Below are 18,146 nucleotides of genomic sequence, written 5' to 3'. Positions count from 1 at the left end.
AAAAAGATGAGTAAAGCAGACACTCTGGGTACGTGCTGCTCTGTGGTACTAACTGGGATGACGTCGATGCAAAGAGATGGCAGCTTTATGCTTCATGGGCCACGCGTGCCATTTCGTTTGAGGTAAAGTCTTAAAACGTGCTGATTAGTTATGTTTTATTCTTTTTGTTTGCTTCTCTCTTGTTTCAGTAAGATCGGTAAAATCTCTGTACATTTTGTACTTTTTGCCACATTAGTTTTAATAACATTTACATCCTTGCTCTCTATAGAGATGTCTGTTAATTGAAACAATAACTTTTTCAACTTCGAGTTTTCAGAACTTCGGGATGTGCCCGAGGACATGGGAGAGGCAAAGTGTGTATGTAAACTAGGTTGGGGCAAAAGGGAGAGAAAAGGAGTGATGATGCATTTGTGCTCACTTTCTAAAGGCAGCATGCATATATCAAATATTTAATGCAAAACACCTTCAATAAATTCACACATTTTGTTGATGAAAATACCGAGTCATTTTAATCGAATAATTTCAAGTTGACGGTGACGACTGAGAATTTTAAGTCCTATTTTTCATTTGCAAAATTACCACTTTGTTGGGGTCATGAGGCCTATGTAATGCTCATGTCTTTGGTTCGGTTATCCTTAGCTGAAATGTCAGCTACAGGAACTTCAGTTTTTTTTTTTGATTCAGCTAGTCTGTGCTCATTCAGTGACAGAAATCACAATGTGGCACTGCCGCTCTTCACATCATCACGCATCATCACACATTCCTGGCAAATGAAAAAAATAAATAAATGAATAAAAAATCTGGATGCTGCCACAGTTTTCTTTCAGTCAGTCGGACAGACAGTAATCAAATAGAGAATAATCGCTACTTCTTGCTCGCAACAGACCGCAGGCTAAAAGGCAGATAGGACTGTTGTGCTCAGCTCAGCTTGTACAAATGGTACTTTAGAGCTCTTGTTATTGGGTGTAATGAATGCGTGTGCTTTACTGAATGGGCTGAAAAGAATACACAGCTGATACTTCACACGCACACACTGTACGCATACAAAAAGACTCACACACACACACATACACACAGGCACACCGTTGAAGAGTAATCACTTAATGGCACAGCTGTATTCACTCCAAGAAGTATGAAGGAATGCTGGCACACACCTAAACGTGAGTGCATCATGCAAACGCACGCGCGCACGCACACGCACACACACACACACACACACACACACATTAATACATTAATGACAGTTCACAGTTGACATTCTGCTACCAAGTATGAATATACACATGAATATATGTAACCTCCTCCTCTCACTCTAAAATGAAATGGCGACTAATTGCTCTCGTTCTTTCGCTCTCTCCAGCCCCCTACCCCCTTCCCTCTCTCTCTCTCTCTCTCTCTCTCTCCCTTATAGCAGGGAAAGGCATGTGTGCAGGTGTGTGCATGTGTGTGTGTGTGTGTGTGTGTGTGTTTATGTGTGTGTGTATCCATGATGGAGTACAAAGGAGGAGAACCAGGTCAGTGGCCTATTCTTACTTCCTTATTTAATAATGGGTAGAGACAAGGTCATAACTAACTACTAGTGATAGGGAGATCCATTATAAATCTTCCATGTTGGAACACAGAGTCTTACTTTTACAAGAACCAAGAAAACCGGTCAGACAGTATCTCCATTCATTTTGTGATATTTTCTGGTACATCTGGGCTCAAACATGACAGCAGTATTGCCAAAATCCCAGCTGTAAATTATACAAAAACAGAGCAAAAAGGTTGACACACAGTTTCTGCGCTGCCTCAAATTTGACGTCATCACCTCAGAGATGCAATTGCAAATGTCACATTATCATTGGAGGCTTGATGGCGAGACAGATGAGGGGGAGGGGGGTGTAGAGAGAGAAGGAGGAGAGGGAGGGAAGGGGGGGAAGCAGGGAATATAATGAAGACAAATGGCTTTCCTGACGTTCCTGGATGCTGGCTCGAACGGCTGCATGTTCTACAGGAATAGTGCCTGCAGTGCTACATTGGCAGGAAAATTAAGTGAAGCAATATAAATGAGCCAGGAGCCATGAGGCAACCAATTACTGACTATTGATTGTCGGAGAAAAAAAAAAAAAAGGAAAAAAAAACTGATGCATATCTTTTAACAATGGTTAATGCTTACTGGTCAATCTATGACGCGATTTAAGATCAGTACTGAAATGTGTTCTGAAATAAATATGCAATGTCATGGAGGAAATACCTGCCTGAAACTGGATTAGAAATGCACCGGATACATTCAAATATAAAGTATGTGAGACAACAATCGAGCCTAGGTACGTTTATTTGTCTTGCTCTCAATTAGACACAAAGAGCTATACAATGCCAACATTATAAAACAAATAATCCCATGCAGCGCGATTGTTTTGTGATAAACCCGACACAAACACAAGATGCAGTCTTTCAACTGCTGGCAACGGCAAAGCGAGATCTTGTGTTGACTTGCTGTTGTCCATCAACTTTTCAGAGAATAAAAGTGTGATTTCATTTGTGTTGAGCAGTCTCTTGTGCTCATCTCACTGCCTGTCTCTTTTCTGTCTTTCTCTCATGGTTATTTCCCAGAGCTGGTTCAAACATTTGTATATGGAAACTGAGTGAAACACGCACAGGCTCTAAAAAATATGAAAATGTACATATGCTCACGTCCACACAATATGGGCATATGTAATCTATCCATCCAAACAGTTCATGTGTTATTTGGTGAGGTTTCCAGCCTGTCGTGGTCTTCCAGTACAATGGATATACGTATGTGGAGATCCAAATCACAAAAATTTGCATTGGAAAAACCCATCAGTAGCAGCTCTTAACAATGACAGGGATAGCTGAAATAATCCACAGCCCTTAGAGGCAAAGAGTTTCATTGGGAGATAGCTCCCAACATTGCTTTTTTTTTTTTTTTTTTTTTTGTTAGGACATTTAAGCTAAGGTAAATAGCTCTCTCCTCACAGAGCAATGTCTTTATTTGTTCTCACTGGGCACTAACTGCACTATGGTTAATGTGCTGTTTCTCAGTTTGTCCACCCAACTCCTCGCTCTTCTACCCTATTTTTTTGGTATACTGTTCCTTTAAGGCTGTGCTTCATTTTGGGAATGCGGACTTTCTGATTTTCATCCAAACACAGCAAGATAACCTCCAGTTCATAATCATTCCTTGTTAATTCCTGATTAAAAGCTTAACTGGTGGACTGGAGCTACAGGTGAGGAGATGAGGTCCCCTTTGTTTAAAAAAACAAAACAAAACAAAACAAAACAAAAAAAAACATTAAATAAACAATATCTTCCATCCCTTTGGTGGTGGTATGTGAACAAAGGTAAACAAGGCATTCGAAGGCATTACTGCTTTGGCTGACAACATACAGTGGAGTATGGCTAGAAACGGCATCCAACATGTCAGCTGTGTCATTGACACCTTGAGTTTTCATCCCCCTAGCACCTCCACCCCCTCTCAACACAAACACACACACACACACACACACCTTCACCCATCTGGAATAGTTAGCTTTCTGCTCAGTTGACTCAGTACAGGGAAGATGAGCGAGAGATGGAAGGAGCTGAAGCGAGTCATGCAGAATAGCAGAATGACAAGGCTGAGGAAAAGGAGAGGAACGAGGAGCGGCGGCGAGGAGGAGGAGGGGACGGAGGGACTGGGGTTAGTACGTGATGAAGAGGAAAAAAATCCCCTTAAAGGGATATTGTGACATTTTTGTATGCTATTTCCTTCATCAAACATTTGTCATAATGTAGGGTGTGTGTGTGTGTGTGTGTGTGTGTGTGTATGTGGGGGGGTGCCAACATATTTTTGTTGGTAGTTGAAACATTTTTTCCTCTACAATGTGACAAGTATCCACCATAGAAAAAAATCAGTTCAGTGTTGGCATGTTTTTTATTTAATAATATGCCCCATAAATGTGATTACTACAGTAAAAAAAAGAAATGCCTTAACAGAAAACTGAAAAGAAGATGTGTGAGTCAGCCTCTGAACTTGTGAATCTTACAACACATCAGAGTCGGAGAGACTTCATTTGCACATTCACAAGATCTTGTCTACAAGACTGAGGTTTTTCAATGATATCTGCTGAAAAAGGGAAAAAAAAAAAAAAAAAAAAAAACCTTAAGTCAGTTCATGGGCACCAAAACCAAAAGTTCATGAGGCCAATAAGTGACCCAGTGGCCAAGTTTCCTTCAGAGAGCTGGACGTCATTACATAACTGTCCCCTTCAAATAAGACTGTACAAGCGTGCCCGCGCGTGTGCACACACTCACACAAAAGCCAAGTAGAAACAGCCTCCAATAAGAGGAGGCCGGGTTTTACAGAAGAGAGCCCATCACTCTCATTTATCAACATATTATAGGAGAAAACGTTCAAAAGCCTCAGGAAAAACTAGTTTCAATTTCATGACAGAAATTTGGCCCATTTGCTCGGTAATGAAGTAATGTTTTCTCCTTTTTTTTTTCCTGTGTGTCTCTCTGGATGTCGTATTGAAGTAGGCCGCTGACGTAAACACTCCCGCTGCAACACTAACAATAACAACGTCAAGCTTTCCCTGACGTTCCTATAAGGACGATTTTGGGTGAGTCACAGAGGCGAGTGGAGAGCGAAACAAATCAATAGCAGACGGGGTGCTGGATGGATTAGTGTGGCCTGATGGATATTTGGGTTGACATTTAAGCTAAGGTAAATAGCTCTCTCTCCGCACAGAGCAATCTCTTTATTTGTTTTCGCTGGGCACCAACTCCACTGTGGTAAATGGTCTGCTTCTCAGTTTGTCTATCCATCTAACTCCCTCTGTTTATGTGAACAACCGTCCCTCCAACTCTTCGTGTGTCTTTTCTACTCTTCACCAATAACTCTTTGTCCTCTAGAAAGCATTTCATGGGCAGCAACATGCAGAAAGTGGCCAAGTTCAAGGTCAGTTAAGAAATTCTTGCAAAATATGAAATTACAGCACTTACAACAGCTTTGGAAACTGATGTCAGAAGGACATTTATGCCTGGATTTTATAAAATTATGCAGTTTACAGATTTGAATGACTATAAACACTGTATCAAAATGTTTGCTGAGTAAAGAGGCCTCTTTCCCTGCTTCCTTTTCATTCCTGTTATCTTTTCACTCCATTCCTCTCCATTGCCCCCCTGCAACACCCCCACCCCCACCCCTCCACAAAATATACACTTCCCCCTTTCCCGTCAGCATTTTCATTCCCTTCCATCTCTTTCAGCCTAATGTACTGTGTATGTCTAAGTAGAAGAAAGAACAGCAATACGCCTCCGTCGGCCATCAAACATTTACATCATGTGGCACTCACTGGAGTGCAAGAAGGACAGAAAGAGAGAGGGGGGGGGGGACATATAGGAAAAACCAGAGAGAAAGACAGACTAAAAAGAGATAGAGGGATAGAAAGGGAATGAGAAAAAAAAACAGAAAGGGCATATAAAGAGAGAGAAAGGAAGGCTGATACACAGTGAGACTGGGAGAAAGACACAAGCAGAGGCAGACAAAGAGACATGGAAAGAAACAGACAACAACAGAAGAGGAGAGAAGCGATGATCCAAGGGCTGAATAGAACAAATAGAGGAGCCATTGTGTGAAATAAAGGAGAGTGCCAGCAGGTCAGGGGTTCACTGGCCACTGGTACGCAGTAGGGACCAAATACTGCTAGCCAACATTGGGGTGGAGATGAAATTAATTATTGATTATGCAAGACTTTAGATAATGTGTTGCATATTCTGGATGCAAGACTGGCAATGCATCTTCATTTAAAACTTTCTCTGATGGCACAACGTCATCAACAAAAAAAAATTGATTTCTTTTTTCACTGATATCACTACAACTCACAGTCGTTAGTTACCGATCATCACTTTTTTATCAGATATAAAACTAGGCAACTTTAAACTAATGCTCTTTTTCATGTACAATTATGGTGTTTATTGTCAACATATCTTATGACAACTGATTTCCATGACATTAAGGAATCCAAAACAGCAGGTTAATTGATATTTTCAACCGATTTCTGAAACAGTCAAATTATTTCTGGGTTAATGTCACTGACACATATAATGAGGGAGTGTTCACCCTTAAAAAGTAGGCTAAGGCCATTTGTGTTAGTCAAGATTGTAGGAGCACATATTAATACAATATATTTCAATATTATCATATAGGCTGAAAAGAAATGTGATACAAAAATGTGCTCTGAAACTTTGTTCATGGATATAAGGAATCAAAAATGTGTATCACCCAAAGAATCACAATGGGTGCTGAGAACTTCTAGCATCACAAATTATATCTTATTATATTAAGTATCAAACTTCAAAATGTTGATTTCGGTTGCTTTATACATTGCGACTTATGCATAAGATCTGAAAATATGACTGTATAATGATATAATGATATTTTTCTATTTGACATACAGCTTTTCCAAGGTCTAGCACAAGTGGGGATGCAAGTAGGTCATAAGGAATGCTTGGCTGCTATTATGCAGGAAGAAACCCTGGAAAGATGTTTATTTGTTTTTTCTTCAAGCTAAAAATGATGATGTTATTTTGGGGCAACGAGAATCTACAGTTTATTTGGTGAAACGTTAAAAAGGCAACGAGCATAAGGTAGTGTGACAGGAACCAAAGGATTTCATAATCTCCCTGCAAGAGATTGTGGATAATCATACTGCCAGCCTCCTGCACTGCATGCATGCGTCTGTATGTGTGTGCGTGCATGTAAATGCATTCGCTCTTTTATGTGTGTACTCCCTAGCGTGTGTGTGTGCCTGTGTGTACCCTTCTTTTTTAGCATTAGAGCTACAGGGGGGGATTTGAGCTGACAGATTTAAAGCATCTATAGCCCTCTCCCCAGCCCCCCCCACCCACCCCACCCCCCATATCAGAGCCACACTCTGCTCACTAAACTGTGATCCCATAGGATGAGCCGTCAAAACCAAACCTGAGTCACTGAGAAGGGTTTATTCAGTCAGATTTATGGCACAAAATCTTACATAAAGCTGTTGGGTTGTGACAACTTTGAAACCTTGAGCATGTGTATGTGTCGTTACCAATTTGGAAAAGAAGAAGTCAAATGTTTACATTCAATTAGCAAGGTGACAGGTTTGGGGAAAAACATTTCTCTGCCTCCATTTTTGCCCTTATTATGACTAAGGTTGGGGCGCGGGGGCGGCTGTTGAGCACCATCGTGTCATTAATTTGCTCCTCATTCCGCTCGTCACCACCTTTGCCCTCTGGAGAATGCAGTCCTATTGTACACTGCGCTTGATCATCTTTTCCCACTAGGTTCCTCTCTCTATTTCATTCCATCCCTCTCTGTTCCATTTCCATAATAGACGCTCGACTGATGCTCTTAGTTCAGTGTCTTGCTCAAGGACGCTTAGGCAGGAAACACGGCTGTTAATGGCAGTATTGTTATGGGGAATCAAACTTGTGGTTATTCGACTGCTATGTGGTCTTTCTGAGGAACCCTCCCCCTTCATTTCTGTCTGGATCAAGCCAAATAGACTGTGAATCTATAAGAGAACAAACAAGGCAGAAGCTCCTTTATTTTTATGTTCCACTTGCATTTTCTCCTGTACACACCCAACCCCCTGCAAGGAGCTCTCTGTTCAGATATAGGCTACAAAGGGACAGCGAGTGAGAAGAGATAAACCAAACATGTTCATTCCATTCTGCCTGGCTGATGTTGTAGCTTGAGGATATATTTGTGTGTATACACACACACACACACACACCCAACCACCCACCCACCCCCCTACTCAGTGGCCACTTTATTAGATACACCTGCTCAATCTAATGCAGTCCAGTACAAGACCTCTGAAAAATACAACCTCATTCATAAAAATATAATTAAATTTACTATATATATAAACATATATATATATATGTGTGTGTGTGTGTGTGTGTGTGTGTGTGTGTTTGTATGTACGTATGTATGTATGTAGGGAGAGAGAGAGAGAGAGAGAGAGAGAGAGAGAGAGAGAGAGAGAGACTGAGACTGTGATCTTCATCAGTTGCAACATTTTGCATCCTAAAATAAACAAACACAGATGCATAAATGCCATGCACACAGACACACAGCAACAGAAACATATACACAAACACATATATATATTTACTCCCACACCCACATGCATAGACTCAAGCGCAGTGTCTGCACAAACTTCATACATACACACAAAAAGACACAATTGCACACATCTTATCTTATGCCATGATACACACGATACACACAACCCAGAGACACAGGGCAGAGCAGTCTAGGTTTATCACTATTCCATCAGACGGACAGAACAACAGACAAATTTTTATGTCCCAGACCCACTCAGGAGGTGGCAACATCTTCTTTTTATGTTTGTTTTTTTTTCCCCATGTATTGAGATTGTTAACAACATGTTGGGGAAAACAGGGAAAATGGCATGTGTTTAGGGGGGTAAATCTACCCGGTAACCGCTTCATTTGTGGGGAAGACAGCTATATTCATTAAACTGGTTTTGGGAGGGGGAGATTTTGATTCAAAAACAAGACTTTCCCCCATCTCCCATTATTAAAATTTTAATAAATCAACCACTTTATATGAGGGGTAAAAGTCACCTTGAGCTTTTTTTTTTTTTTTTTTTTAGCCAAGCAGCTCTTTTCCACACCACTAATCCATATATTACATAACGGAAGCCAGCGTTCCGTTCCATTCACATCTATAGCACCCAGCCCCTGCAAAAGGAGGAGAGACACTAGGGATGGGGGGTGGGGCAGTCAAATATGTAAAGGAGCAAATAAATAAGGGCAGGGAAAAAAATCACATCGAACAATATGATCATCTTTACGGTATGATCTTGTCAAATTTTGTAGGATTTGCAGCCTCTAAACTTCCTCCAGGAATTAATCGGGGGAAACATGCTCAAAGGGGATTTGTTGTGTTGTGCTGTGTTTACATTGGGTTTATATTGGGCTAGGTTGTGCTGGGTTGTATTATGTAGCCATCCATTTGTTTATTGGAGTTGTGAGCAGTAAAGGTTAAGATCCACTGGGTTGCATAACATATAACTCTCCTTCCATATCTCTTTAACCCTCAAAATACAGACTGATGCACACACTCTTACACACTTGCAGCCACACACCATACACACACACTCATGCATGCATATTCAGACTAAATTTGATCCAGGTACAGGGCAGAGATACATCAAAATGGTGGATTGGAGACTCTGCCCAGTGTGATTTTATTTCATTATGTAATCTTGTGACAGGGGACAATTCACTTGACAGCAGCACCATCACACATTTTTGACCCCTGTCATCCTGACAAAAGTCATCTGAAATTGCTCTGTTTCAGAGAGATTAATCTACATCATTGTCTGTCCTCTCATTTTTTGCCCCCAATCTCCCCACTGTCTCATTGATTATTTCCTTCTCTTCCTATTTCTTTCCCCTGTTCCCTGTCTATTTAACCCCCATGCCTTTCTCCTGCCAGATCTTACCCTTTGCATGACTCTCCTGTCCGGTCTCCCCACCCTCAGCCTATCCTCCCACTCTCCCTTGCTATCTCATCCTAATCTCCCATTCTCTCCCAATACCTTCCCTCTATTATGTCTTCACCTTCACTTCTCCTAATACTCATCTCTTCCCCTCCTCATTTTTCTCATCCCTCACTTTCATCCTCCTGTCTCTCCCTATATCCTACCCACCCCTCCCACTCCCCATTTCTCTCTGTCTCTATCCCTCCTACCCCACACCCACCCCCTCCCCCTTTATCCCCTTTTATTATGTCTAGCCCCTCTCCTTACCAGGTATGGGCTACAGTGAACCGTCGCCTCTGTCGGATGCTCTTGTTGACCATGAGCTTGCGGAAGAGGCGTGGGGAGCTTCGCGGGGACAGTTTAGGGGACGTGGCGCCCCTCTTCCCCCCTACCACACCTGCCATCTTCGGGGGTTCCAGCTCAAGGTGCATGTGCTCCTTAAAAGTCCGGATGCACGAGTCGGACTCCACAACGCTGAGCTCGTTGGACGACATTTCTACCCCCAGGTTCCTCTGCTGAAGTGAGAATCCTGCACAGTCCTGTGCAGCGGAGTTTCCTTCCTTTCAAATTCTGCCCCTTCTTTCCCAATTCAGTCCGTGGTCGTTAAGCAGCAGCCGGTCATGAGGGTATTTTCCCCCTTTCCTGCCTTATCCAGGCACCAAGAGCTTTACTGATTTCTGAAATGTTGTAGTGGAGAGATTGAGGCTAAGTCACACACAAATATACACACAGGGGAAGGCCAGCTCACATGTATTCCTTCTTTGTTTGTGTTGCTTTGCCTCTGAGCTTTTCTTTCTGTTGCTCTCTCTCTCTCCCCTTTCCCTGTTCTTCACGGTTTTTAGGGATTAGCCAGGCAGCAGACGTGCGCTCTCCCTCTCTCTCTCTCTCTCTCTCTCTCTCTCCCCCTCTCTCCCTCTCTCCCCACCTCCCTCTCTCTCTCTCCCTCTCTCTCTCTCTCTCTCTCCTCTTTGGCTCTAGTGCAGCCCTTTCCTGCCCAGTCTTCTGTTCATCTGAGGGTCTTAGAGGAGCTTTACCCACAGTGGGGTCAGAGCTTCTTGCAGGAGAGAAGAATTCCTCTTCTCGCCAATGCCTCTCTCTTTCGTTGTCTCGCTGCCTGCAAAGTGCACACCCCTGTGCTCCCTCTCTCTCTTCCTCTCTGTTGGTGCCTGTAAAATGCACACCCCACTCTCTTCCTCCGTCTCAGTCCATCCGGTCAGCTTGTTGTTGGAGGATCTCCCTTATGAAAAATTCAACAGGGCTGAAAGCTGCTTTCTGCCTCCTATCATTCTCTTCTCTTCATCAACCACTGCTTGACTGACCTCCTCTCTCTGCAACCGCCTCCCCACCTCACATACACACACCTCTCCTACTCCAAAGGCACTTCTGGTGAGGAGCAGAAAGACTCCCACTATGATGAGCCGCAAGTCAGATTTCCTTTCACTCACAGTCTCTCTCACTCAGAGCAGCGAGCACGGCAGAGCAGAGCAGAGCACACACACAGGCAAAAGCTTTGCTTGCTGTTTCATTCAGAATATACACAAGGAACTCACAGCGGGCACAGAGCGAATGTAAGCCACGCCTCCCTTGTGTGCAATTGGCTGCTTGTTGTCGTGACGACAAGCAGGCAGGCACAGTAACAGGTTGCCAGATTTCATGGGGTTTTTTTTGTTTGTTTGTTTGCTTGTTTGTTTTTTGCCAGGTTTAGTGGTCGTGTTGCCGATGATGTTGTGATCTTTTGTAAGCCAAGGGAAAAACGACCAGTTTAATCAGATTTGGGTATTAGTGAAGAGGCAGTGACATGCACACACTCAAACGTCACAAGAACACACACACATATGCATAAACATGCACACACAAGCACACATTTGGAACTGAACATCCTTTTGCAGTAAGAGGGCACACACGTCACATATGGCTTATTCTGCATAGTGACACACTGACAAATTGTTTAAGAGGACATTCTGTCGCAATATATCTGACATTCACGCACACTGCACGCATGCACACGCATGTGCACACACACACACACACACACACACACACAAGCCCCTCCACAATTCTATCTGCTGTGGAGGAGCAGAGAAGCAATCCAACCATGAGATTGCTATCTACAGAAAAAGACAGAGTAGATAGACAATGCCAGACACAAACACACATACACACACACACACACACACACACACACACACACACACACACACACACTTGCACAAACACATAGAGCTACTGAAGGATGAAAAGAAGTGAAACAGGAAAAAGGGGGGATGCCCTGAAGGTTAAGAAAGATGAGATGAAGGAAAAAAATCCAAGAGGAACATCAAAACAGGCAGAGAGGCAGCATGACGACTACTGGAAATGTGAGTACTTGCTTGTCTGCTCTGTGGGGTGTTTTGTTTTGGTTGTGAGTCACTGATGACTCTGAGCCATCAAAGGATGAAGCACTCTCTCTCTCACTCTCACACTAAAAAGATGCCAATAAAACATTTTGAGAATAGTTTTTCTAGCACTTATAGAAATATGAGGCATCATGGAGGCTCAGCAGGCTGGAGTGTGTACATGTGTAAGGGTTGTGCATCATGGGTTCAAATTAGCCGACGGTATGCTGCATGTCATTTGCCCTGTCGCCCTCCCTGTCACAAAAGCAAACGTGCCGTGTTTACTCTTGAGGAAGCGTAACCTTGGACGCAGCATGAAATTAGTTGTTGTAAATATGATAGAGGTGGGTGTACTGCAACATTTCACTAGTTTTTCAAAATTAAATGGTGGTGATGTGTCCCAATGTCTGTAAATACTAGTGTGACAACTGATCATAAAGTCATATAGATGCATGTGTGCTCTAGTCTGTTCAGCCAAAGTGAAATGTGGCTTGAAAAAAAAAAAAAGTTCTTCTAAGCATCAATTGATGGATACAGATTTATCACAGATTTCTCCATCTGTCATCTCCCTTGTCTAGAGTCTTGAGACTGAAGTGGTAATCAGAGGTGTGACGCATGGCGCTTAGCAGGGCTGAGTCTTATTTTACCTCTGATGTTTCACACCACACTAGGTTATCCCATGGTACCCTGCTGCCAATGAAGACTTCACAGTGATAGAAGTGAGGAGAAAACATAAAGGGTGAGGGACAGAGATGCAATGATAAGGGGACAGAATCCCTCAAACAACACAGTAAGAGAAAATACAGGGAAAGAAAGAAAGAAAGCACAATAAATACTGAAAGAGACTGAATTAGAGTGACTTTGCTCCATGTTAACCTCTGCTTTTTGTGTCCTCGTGCTTTTCTATGAAAACGCACAGTGTATGGTGATAATCATACAAAAAAAAAAAAGAAAAGAAAAAAAGGTCTTCAGTATTTTAGAGTGGCTTTCTAATGTGGACTCTACTAAAACAAGTAAAGGAAGAGAAGAAACTATATTGTATGTACAATTAAAACATTTTTTTACAAAGATGTTTCATTTTTCATGCATCTCTGTGTTTGATGAAGTGACATCCCCAGCTATACTGTATTTTCCAGTAACATCTTGTGTTTCTTTCCGTTGAATAATTAACACATTAAAACAGGCATCAATTCAAGAAAACCTTGCTTGGCATGGGTTCTAGATCCTAAACCACTTCTAGACCATTTAGCTTCACCTTCCCATGTGCCTTGGTCATTAGTATTTCAACATAGTGGAAGGGGGGAGTGACCATATCATACCAGTGTTTATACATGTTTAGTGTATTGCTACACTAAACATATAACAAATATTACCACTGGCAACAGTATTCTGATGATAACCCTAAAATTCTCTGCTGCTAAGTTCTGTGCCTTAGTCTAGCAGCCATGTATGTTTGAACTCAGTTCATAATGAAAGACTCTCTTCAGGAACCAATACCTGCTCTCATTTCTGCATGCAGAGCTACAAACAAAATGAAAAGACCTAAAATAACCCTACCCCTAAGGAGCCAAAATCTCATTACATGTCAAATGTCACAAAAAAAACAAACAAAAAAAAAAACATGTATATATACACTATATTACCAAAAGTATTCGCTCACCTGCCTTTACTCATACTATGAACTGAAGTGCCATCCCATTCCTAACCCATAGAGTTCAATATGATGTCGGTCCACCTTTTGCAGCTATTACAGCTTCAACTCTTCTGGGAAGACTGTCCACAAGGTTGAGGAGAGTGTTTATAGGAATTTTAGACCATTCTTCCAAAAGCGCATTGGTGAGGTCACACACTGATGTTGGTCGAGAAGGCCTGGCTCTCAGTCTCCGCTCTAATTCATCCCAAAGGTGTTCTATCGGGTTCAGGTCAGGACTCTGTGCAGGCCAGTCAAGTTCATCCACACCAGACTCTGTCATCCATGTCTTTATGGACCTTGCTTTGTGCACTGGTGCACAGTCATGTTGGAAGAGGAAGGGGCCCGCTCCAAACTGTTCCCACAAGGTTGGGAGCATGGAATTGTCCAAAATGTTTTGGTATCCTGAAGCATTCAAAGTTCCTTTCACTGGAACTAAGGGGCCAAGCCCAGCTCCTGAAAAACAACCCCACACCATAATTCCTCCTCCACCAAATTTCACAGTCGGCACAATGCAGTCTGAAATGTACCGTTCTCCTGGCAACCTCCAAACCCAGACTCGTCCATCAGATTGCCAGATGGAAAAGCGTGATTCATCACTCCAGAGAACGCGTTTCCACTGCTCTAGAGGCCAGTGGCGGCGTGCTTTACACCATTGCATCCGACGCTTTGCATTGCACTTGGTGATGTGTGGCTTGGCTGCAGCTGCTCGGCCATGGAAACCCATTCCATGAAGCTCTCTGCATACTGTACTTGGGCTAATCTGAAGGTCACATGAAGTTTGTAGCTCTGTAGCAATTGACTGTGCAGAAAGTCGGCGACCTCTTTGCACTATGCGCTTCAGCATCCGCTGACCCCTCTCTGTCACTTTACGTGGCCTACCACTTCGTGGCTGAGTTGCTGTTGTTCCCAAACGCTTCCATTTTGTTATAATAGAGCTGACAGTTGACTGTGGAATATTTAGGAGCGAGGAAATTTCACGACTGGATTTGTTGCACAGGTGGCATCCTATGACAGTTCCACGCTGGAATTCACTGAGCTCCTGAGAGCGGCCCATTCTTTCACAAATGTCTTGTTTCACAGTCTGCATGCCTGAGTGCTTGATTTTATACACCTGTGGCCAGGCCAAGTGATTAGGACACCTGATTCTGATCATTTGAATGGGTGAGCGAATACTTTTGGTAATATAGTGTAGGTCAACTATATTTACATACATACAATGCAGTGTATGGTGTAATTTCTAGTGCTTTGTTGAGTTTTTCTATGGCTTTCCGCAGTGGAAGAGGGAAGATATACACTCCAGGCAGGGAAAAAAAGCTTCATGCCCGGGAGCCACTACCGCTTCAGCTCCACTTGCTGTCCTTAATAGCCTTAACATAACATACCTTCTTTTAAAGAGAAAGACATATCATACTTTTCACAATGCCAGCATCTGCTATCGTTTGCCTTCTGCCTTCTTTGATCTTCCAACCAAACAGAGTGTGAGCGAATTTTTTAAAATCAATACAGGAATCACTCTACATTACAATGATAAAGCAATTTTGACAAAAATAAATATCTGCTGGATGTTCACAGAGATCTCAAGCAAATTTCAAGTTTCAGCAATCTGAATTTTGGACCAAGCTGAAAAATATGCACTCAAACATTAAAAAAAATAGTATGGTACGCACTGGAAAATGGTTAAGGGTAAGCAAGAGTGAACTGCTGTAAAGGGGCTAAAACAAGAATGTTGGGTAAACTGCATGCTTTTTAGTCACATGTGACTCTTAAAAAGAGTGTTTAGCCTGTTTTATTTTTGCCCATACTCTGATTACTGATACTTTAATTTTTCTCCTATAATTTTCAGAAACACTTGTGACGGGGGGTAAATTATGGCATTCATGTTTGGATATTTGTCATGCTAAGAGTGCCAGTTCCTATCTATGATGCTATGCTTGTTTGTATGAGGAAACAGACAGAATGGTTGTGGTGAAACTGATATACCTGAACTGAATTTTTGCTGAATTTCTCCTAGTTATGATGTTCCACCGTTGCTGAACGAGTGCACAGTGCTGCCTCCCAGCCCTGTCTGTCACCTCCCATAGTGTCACAGCCTCCAACAAAGCCTCCTCAGCCTGCTTCCTGTTCCCTTGGTCTCCAGTCACACAGCGTGAAACCCCGAGTAGGGCAACTATAAAGGACATCTTTGGCTCTTGTGTGTCTCTAAGTGTGTTTATCATGCTTGTATGGGTCAGGTGGCGGGGGGTAGTTAGCTCAAGGCTGTGAGATGAAGGGTCTTATGTAATGTAGCATCTTCGGTTACATAAAAACACACCCGTTTGTCCTCTCTCTCCCTGAGGTAAGTGAAAAACAATAATGGGTTGTGTCCCAGATTAACAAACCTGTATTCATTCACAAAAAAGAGAGACAAATAGAGAAAGACACAGATAGTGCCAGGAAGAGAGACAGGAGATGGTAAAATTTAATGTATGGGACAGAGACACAGGTCTGAAAAGTTGCTGTGAATCACCATATTTTGTCCATATGAAGTATATTCTTAATATCAAGATTTAAAAAAACACAAAGGATAAAGGCACAGAGCGATGAGAGGATGAGTAGAGAAAGAGGAATAAGAGTAAGAGTGAGAAAGAGAGCAAGAGACAGTGAGGCGTGGCTGGGGGGTGGAGAAGTATGAAATGGTTGAATACCAAGGCAGAAAACAAGAGCATGAATTGAGAATGAATTGAGGAGAATTTTTAATATTTCCACTGGGCTATTTGCAGATTTGGATTATGTTCTTTTGTGTAGAACTCTAGAGAATACAGATAGAGTGATGTTTGCTACAGTTTTCAACACATGAGCACACACATGGGAGTAGTTGTGGTAAATATGATAGGATATCTACAGTACAAACTGAGAAAGGGCTGTAAAACATGACTGCTCCAGGCATTTTGCAATATTCTCATTTAACTACCCAACATGCCACTATCTGGCCTGAACAACTACATGGAAACCTTGTTTACATGTAAGTGAACGTTGAGCACTGGTCTTGAATTTTAGTGGAGATGAGCATCTCTCATAATGGATGCATGATAGGGCCACGAAAACAGTTTTTAGTAGTCCTACAAAACACTGATACGATACCATACCATACCATACCATACCATACCATACCATACCATATGATATGATGTGATACGATACGATACGATACGATAAACTTTATTGTCCCGCTCAGGGAAATTTGTCTTGGACTCAGCAGCTGCGCCATAAATACCTTGACAGCCACAATGACAACAAACAATATATCATCAGCCATACCATCACCAGCAGTATTGCACATAACCCATAACATAACACATACATACACTATACATACGTAATACATGCCAAATGATCACCATAATAAAAACACTACAAAAATTATTGCACAAACTTCGGCCTCAAGCAGCATTGTTTAAGAATTTGATGGAGGTTGGAATGAATGAATTCTTTAAACGGTTGAGTTTACAGTGAGGGACTCTATATCGTCTGCCCGAGGGCAGGAGGTCATATTCTAAATGAAGAATATGGGATGGTTCAGTCACTATTCTCTCGGCTTGCCTAAGAACAGTTTGTTTGTAAACAGACTCCAAGGTCTGATAGTCACTTTTTCCTACCACCTTCATGGAAGCTAAACTCACTCACTAGAAACTCAACAGAAACATTATGTGTTTCAACAATTTAAATATATAGGCTACACTAAAATTAGAGCACTGAGTGGTGAGTCAAACATTGACCTGTAGCCCTCCTGTAGAAAACAAAGCAGAGGAACAAATTAGAGGAACTGTGTGAAACATGTTGTTGTGACAACAATAAAACAATATGATTATGTGCTCTCATTATGATTTCCAGTCCTGTAAGAAGGACAGGAACTTAAAGCCTTTCAGTTGTTAAGCATAAAACTAAGGCTATTAGAATAGCAACAATGAGTTACAGAGTGGGGTATCAAGTTTCGTCCATATTGATACTAAAACACAAGTATCAGCAGTAACAGCAATCAAAATTTTGATTCCAGAAACTTGTGTTAAGCTAAGCCCCTGGTTCCTAAAAGTTGTTTCTTGTGACACATCTTGACTGGATGTATTTTACTCACAGAAATATGATCAAATGCAATTAAAATGATTGCCGCTGTCTTAGGCCGGGTATATACTGTATGATTTTGGGCTGTCCCAGACAAAAAGATGACCTACATGGAAGAAATGTTGCGATATCCAAACAGTCCAAAACAGTGGTCCTGCATTGCACTGTGAGAGAGCTTCAAAGATGTGTCCAAAGATAGCCTGGGACAAAAATCGGACTTTGTCAGAAATTTAGCATAACCAAGGGTTGCCCCAGTAGCTGACCTGGTAGAGCACGTACCACTTGTTAAGGCGAGCCCAGGCCCTTTGCTTCATGTCATCCCCTCTCCCTCCCCCTCCTCTCCCGTCTCTCTCTACTGTAACTACCAAATTAAGCAGAAATGCCAAAAAAAAAAAGGAATGCAGCATAAAATGACGCACTGATCAAAATGACGCT

The 18,146-nt window shown here is 42.1% G+C and overlaps 1 protein-coding gene across 2 annotated transcripts in view; it reads right to left on the bottom strand.

The window, feature by feature from the left end:
- pde4ba (phosphodiesterase 4B, cAMP-specific a) overlaps positions 1–18,146 on the bottom strand; it is a 195,472-nt gene that overhangs the window by 124,445 nt on the left and 52,881 nt on the right. The window lies entirely within an intron of this gene.

The sequence above is a fragment of the Myripristis murdjan genome, chromosome 4 (genome assembly GCF_902150065.1).
Source record: "Myripristis murdjan chromosome 4, fMyrMur1.1, whole genome shotgun sequence".
NCBI lineage: Eukaryota > Metazoa > Chordata > Actinopteri > Holocentriformes > Holocentridae > Myripristis > Myripristis murdjan.
This window is presented reverse-complemented; position numbering and strand designations above follow the sequence as displayed.